This window comes from Bolinopsis microptera, unplaced genomic scaffold (assembly GCF_026151205.1).
Source record: "Bolinopsis microptera isolate Bmic1 unplaced genomic scaffold, MBARI_Bmic_1.0 sca1, whole genome shotgun sequence".
Taxonomy (NCBI): Eukaryota; Metazoa; Ctenophora; class Tentaculata; order Lobata; family Bolinopsidae; genus Bolinopsis; species Bolinopsis microptera.
Genome location: NW_026971773.1, coordinates 182,253 through 189,113, shown reverse-complemented (window position 1 = coordinate 189,113; position 6,861 = coordinate 182,253). Strand labels below are relative to the sequence as shown.

The 6,861-nt window shown below is 38.6% G+C and overlaps 1 long non-coding RNA gene across 1 annotated transcript; it reads left to right on the top strand.

The window, feature by feature from the left end:
- The first annotated feature begins 3,312 nt into the window (after positions 1 to 3,312).
- Positions 3,313 to 4,759, top strand: LOC134825644 (uncharacterized). The gene is made up of 2 exons (XR_010161588.1): positions 3,313 to 3,379; positions 3,499 to 4,759. It is a non-coding gene; the product is annotated as an uncharacterized LOC134825644 (long non-coding RNA).
- Positions 4,760 to 6,861: the final 2,102 nt, after the last annotated feature.

Here is a 6,861-nt window from a genome sequence, read left to right as displayed (position 1 = left end):
GGTTTCTTAAGGTCAAAGGATCGGCTGCTAACAGCAAATTGTTCGCAATTGCCTACTCATGTACATCATATACTCAAAAACGCTCACTTTAGGAGTCATTAGTAAATAACTACTACATGATTTGTGACAACCCCAACAATTTTTCCTTGGCACCAATTTAAATAAAATGTGTTGACCAAAATTCAATTTCAAACTTTTTATTTATATTCATGCCATGAAACCATGATATATGTACCAAGAATACCGCACCTAAAATAAATCGGCACTGGATCCGGGCCAGATTGTTGCTTGACAGCTGACCAGTACCCCACTTTAAGTGCCTCGACCAATATTGATCTGTAATCCCTGGATTGAGATCTGTTGGCCGCAGTTTAATTTAGTTAATTTCCTATAATACCGCAGTGGTTTGGTTCTCACTTCAGAATGACCCCATATTCTTTTTTTGTCGCATAGATTTTCCCATTGTATGATAATGCGTGTCATTCCCTCGTTTTTTAATCAAGTGGTGACTGGCTAGTTCTTCTGTTATTACAGCTGCCTCGAGATCTTATCTGGGGCATGGGCACTAACTAAGAACATTAGAACTGTAATTCTAGAACCTCATATTAAGGTTACTTGGCAGAATAGCATTAGCAGGGTTCGAGATTTGACTGAGGGCATTCAGGTAACATACCAGGTTCATATCACCAGTTGAGGTGGATCTTAATTAATAATTTCGGCATGCAATGCCTTATAAGTTATAAGCTTATAGTAGGATCACGGGGTTTATATAATAGAAGGTCTCGAGATGCTGATTTAGCTATTTAGGTTTCACATGTGAAATTTTTCCAGCTTTGGGTAAAGTGCTAAAGTGGATTTTAGAGCGGGGAGGGGGTCTAAATGACCAAAATCTGAACGATCTCTTACTTACGGGGCACTAGTACTACGGGACAAGGGACGGATATCGGGCCTAGTAGCTGTTTTCTAATGAGAGGCTGGGGTATGGACCTAGATGGTCAACGTGAGGATAGCATGAGGATTTAGGATGCTCTGCCTGCCTTTCGTGGGGTCTTGTAACCCCGAAAGCTGGTATATCTTATCTAAATTAACCTTGGTTAAATCCCGTGCTGTTTCGAATATATCATTAGATTTATAGGTCCAATATCAAGCAAAAAAGTCTTATCTCCGGTACTGATGTTACACTTACACGATCTCCGACGCAATGATCTCCGAAGTCCGATCTTAAAGTTGGATCTCAGAGCCAAAAAGAGGAACCTACGCCTTGGTTTCTCTCTTTGAGAGTCAAACAGGAAATTCGGTGTTATCAACTCAAACTCGGATTCGTAGCTCAATTGAAAAACCAAAGAATAAAAATCTGAATGAATTTCCCGAAATCCTAAAATTAATATCAGGTTGTATTCGATTCAGTGGCCCAAACTCCAGTTTGGGCTTACGAGACTTAAGTTCAAGTCGAGGAACACTTTGATTAAGCATGATCCTTGTCTAGTTGGAGTTTTCGCACATCATGCATCTACTAATCACTCCTAAACTGAGAGTTTTAGAGTCGAATCTCGAACCCTGCCATTCAGTCAAGTAATCTTAATCTGAAGTTCTAGAATTACAGTTCTAGTGTTCTAGTACTAATGCATTAGTGCTCTAGATAAGATCTCGAGGCAGCTGTAATAACAAAAGAGCTAGCTAGTAACCACTTGATTAAAAAACGAGGGAATGACACACATTATCATACGATGGGAAAATCTATGCGAACCAAACCACTGCGGTATTACTATTTAAATGGTAAATGAGCTAAATTAAACTGCAGCCAACCGATCTCAATCCAGGGATTACAGACCAATATTGGTCGAGGCAGTGAAGTCAATTATAATTATAAAGTGGGGTACTGGTCAGCGGTCAAGCAACAATATGGTTTTATGGAATGAATGAATTAAAAGTTGAATTTTGGTCATTACATTTTGGCTAAATTGGTGCCAATGAAAAATTGTTGGAGTTTTCACAAATCATGCAGTATAGTTAAACTTATTTACTAATCACTCCTAAAGTGAACGTTTTTGAGTATATGATGTGCATGAGTCGGCAATTGCAAACAATTTGCTGTTAGCAACTGACCCTTTGACCTTTACTTTGACCTTTACTAAAGAAACCGTAATTTTGAAAAATTGCCCTTTCGTAAGACACAAATATGCTGCTGTCCTGGTCCATTAAGAGAGATGCCCAATAAAGTAGATTATTCTACAAATTTTGAGAGTGTTTCTGGACACAAAGTGAGTCATCTTACATCTTGTGACAAATGCTATGTTCCTCATGAGTCTTCTTTAAGACCTTTTTAGTTAACAGTCCAATAGCCCATTTGTGAATACTGTCTTGTTCGCTCGGCAAAAATTCGTTTTTCAGCCACATTTCCGAAAGTAAGCCTTTTAGGGTATATGTTGCTTCATAAGTTGTATATAAATGTGGCCATTATGTACATTTTAGTGTATCAGAATAGTCTCTGCGACCTTCCTAGGCGAAAATGCCAAAAATCACGATAAATATGAACTGCGTCAAGCCAAAAACCGTTTTTCGGCCATATTTCCGAAACGAAGCATTTTAAGGTATATGTTGCTTCATAAGTTGTATATAAATGTGGCTATTAGGCACATTTTGGTGTATCGGAATAGTCTTTAAAACCTTCCTGGGCTGAAATACAAAAATTCGAGTAACCGCGAAACCCTGAAAAGGGGTGTGGCCGAAAACGCCCTCATTGCATTTATTTCAAAAATGCAATGAAGTCCAAATGTTTTAAGAATCATCTAGAGAGGTGATAACCGTTGAGAAATCGCTTTTAACACGAAAAGCTAACGAGATTCCGTTTCGTCCCTGACTATACAGACAGATCGGTCTGAAAAATTCGATCTGCCGACACACAAAGCTTACAAAAGATTTTTGACGTTTTTGAATCCCATAAGGTGCCCTTTATGGCTGACCAACTTTTCCAAACTTTTCCACTTGTCTTTAGGCCACTTTTTGCCACTCTACCACTTAAATCCACTTTTCTTGTTTGTCGAATATCTTTAGTTGTGAACATCTTAAAAGGTTGCAGATTAATCGAGGGTGTTCATATTATCAGGAAGACAATTTTACGTCAGATAATCAGTTAATTGGATAATTATCAATTAGATAATTAGCAAAAATTTACAAACTTTTTGACTCAAAATGATTGGAATAGCTTAAAACACGGAGAAACGTAGTTTTTAGTAATCAATTACTAAGTCAAAAGGGCTGAAACTGAAAAACGTTAACCACAGGATAACGTTTTTCAGAAGGTTACTGAGAAACACGACCCTTGTAACGCAGCCATCTGGTCGTTACCTTGGATTTGCAGCCACGGAGAATGGAACCGGTAAGTTTTTCATCAACATTAAAGTCAATTAAATCAAAATAATCTGTAAAATTGCTCGTAAAAATTCTACTTAACTCTAAAAAACTATTTCAAATGTTTGCTCAGTTTTCCACTTTCAGCTGCTGCCACCTTGAACGCATTGTAAGGAGGTGGGGATCGACACACCGCCAATTAGATCTTGTGACCTCACCGGTCACAATGGGATTATAGCCCTCTTGGAGAAGAATCTTGGACGGGAATTGCAAAGATGTATTTGCTGCCTTCACAGCATAGAACTGCCATTCAGACACTTATTCATTGCATTTGATGGAGAGACTTCTGGCCCCAACTCGTTTACCGACGTTATCGGAAATCTTCTCAGGAAAATTACCGTTCAGTCAACGCGGCATTTCTGTCTTCTCTAGGGACATATTATATTGTGAAGAAGCTGGGTTGAGATCTACGACTGTATATGTCAAGAGATGCTCCCAAACTTTAGGAAATTATTTAGTTATATTATCAATTTTTACTTACCGCTTCATTTGAATATCAAGTATAGAAGCTCAGTTGTTAATGGTGTAGTTAATTGTTTGAGGAAGTAACATTGGTCAGGAATCGGGTTAAGGGTAAAGTTGACAGGGAAATTTGTATAGAAGTTTCAGGAAATAATTCTTATTTTGCTCACTCCCGTAACATTCTAATTGCCATGTTGGCTGAAGATTGTTCTATTATTAGAAAATAGGCTATAGATTGTAGTTGGGTATATTTTAATTGTTTTGGTAATAATATGTAAGTAACTGAGCCGCTTACTTTAAAGGGATTAGATTTAAATCTTGAATTGTTTCAGAACCAAATACTTCTGGGCTGCCCTGTAAAACGGGCGTATAGGTTGTCTCGACAAAGCCTCCTTAAATTATTGATAGACTATCTTAAGGCGAACCTTTTGTAGCTTTTTGCACAGTTCACGGTGTGAAGATGTTTTTTACCACGGTAAATTCGGTACACATACTCAAGTTCGACACGTACAACTGTAGTTCGACAAGCCCAATGATGTTAGAATTGTAGATTTAACGGAGAGATAAACGACTAATATAAGCGTGATAACTCTTACTTCGTTTTAAAGATCTAGATTGTAGAGTATGCTATATAAATATCTACCACATACCACCTTTTTATGTTATCACAAACGACAAGTAACAGAGTACCCGTCTAGAGATTTGGCTACTAGACCGGAAACAGTATGATATCAGTCTATTTTCCTGTTATCATGCCCTTTAATAGTTTTACCCGATATGGAACCAAATATTAACTTTGAAACTTCTTCAAAAACATAGTTCTTTGAAGCACTGACGTATGTAATATTGTTAATTTATTATACAGATGAACTTTAGTTCTGTTACATATTATGTATTATTCTTAGGATACCAATAATACAAATTTGAATTATGTGGTTAGTTTGGAAGCTCCATTCTGTAAATATTGTGACTAAAATTATGGCTTTTAACTGATTTAATAGTCTCAATACCAAGACTTAAGTATTTATACAGTAAACCCCAGGCCGGGTCCCCATGTAAGCAAATAAGAATAATTGATTAAGAAAGTGCTGCAAGTCAAAAAATTTTAAAAGCCAGATCGCCCAGAGATAAGCTTTTTGTCAACATAGCGATCACACCATCAAAAAAGTTAACACATAACATCAAATAGTCTGGAACTTTCTAAATGTGACTTGACAGTGCACGCAGTAACTATTTAGCACTGAGATTATCGCTTCGCGCACGCGAGTTCTTCTCGTACAGTTGCACCTGAGATTTCTCGTGCGGCTCGCAAATTACTTGACACCCACCATAGTGAAACGACCGTGGGGGTCGCAACGTGATACAAAGGTAGAAGGTGCTTTAGCTTATACATAACTCCGAGGTAGCGACCCATCTTTATTCTAACTGCCGTAATGTGTTTTTGCCAAGTGAGCTTTTCGTCTAGGATCACTCCTAAAAATCTTGCTTCAGTCTTACGTTCGATTACAGTGTTGTCAATGGACAAATTAAAGCCGCTGAAGTCGATTCTTTTTCTAGTGAAAATCATGTAACACGTCTTTTTTACATTTAAAGATAGCCCATTAGCACCTACCCAATCTACAAGACGTAAAATTAGCTGATTAGCTTTTAATTGTATTTCTTCTAGGGTGGTTCCACTAATTAATATGTTTGCGTCGTCGGCATAAAGGATGAACTTTGCAAAATCACTAATTCCAGGTAGGTCGTTTATATAAATTACAAATAAGAGAGGTCCTAAAATGCTACCCTGAGGTACGCCGTAAACTATGGGCATGCTAGAAGAGCAAGTTCCGTTTAAAGTTACGTATTGAGATCGATTACAAAGGTAAGATCTAAACCATTCGTGCGCGACTCCCCTGATCCCACAATGGTCAAGCTTCTTAAGTAAGGTCTCATGTATATAAGTATTTTGCAGTTTTGTTACGTGTTGAAAACAGAGCTCCCTTATCTCTGTTATATCGGCAATTTTTAACTGCCAGTTGCCCCTGCTACTGCACATTGTTGGTGCTGTGCCTTTAACGGTACTATACAAGTACTATACAAGTACTATACAAGTACTACAATGTCTGATTGCTTAAAGTTAAAGATTGACGGGCGAACCCCACGAGGGAAGCTTCTAATCACGTGGTCCAAAACCCAAGATTTTGACCCTGGATTAGGTCACATTGCTTCAAGTGGCGCTTGCAAATCCTGCAATGCTCAGCCGGGTGACCAGCTTTTGGAATGCATGAAATGTAAATCTAAGTACCACAACCTCTGTTTAACGATTCCCCTCTCAAGTGACGTCCTTGCAGCTATGGAGAAGAACCCCTGTACCTGGTGGTTCTGTCCCAACTGCATAACTACAGGTAATCTGACCGACAACAAGAAAATCTCCTTCGAGACGGGTAATGACGCAGACTCTGAACAGGTTGTATCGGGTGGTATGGACAGTGATCAGTTCAGAAGTGAAATGAAAGATTTCAAAGTTGATATCCTTAAAAGTGTTCATGATGCTATTGATGCTAAGCTTGGTCCATCAGGGCCCCAAAGTTCTAACTCTCAAAAATTCCTTATGTCCGATCTATTCACTAACAAGTCGCAGGAAAGACAGCAGGAGGTATTCCAGGCATCTACCATGGGCAGTCCTCCACAGATGCAGCAATTGGCACCTCGTTCTAGGATCCAGTCCAAGAGTTCAGTGCTTATATTATCTCCCCCTGAAGATGTCACAGCTGAGTCCGCTGAGTCCGTTTGCAATAATGTATGTGAGAAATTGTCATCAGTACAAACGGACTTTGTAAAGGTTAACAAATCCAATAACTCTATCGCTATTGGTTTTCCTGATTCAGAGGCAAGGCAAAATGCTACTCAGTTGATTGATGAAGATTCTTCAAAGGGATTTACTTTGCGTGAAGCGAAGAAGATGTATCCAAAGTTAACAATAGAGAACGTCCATAGGGACGATGC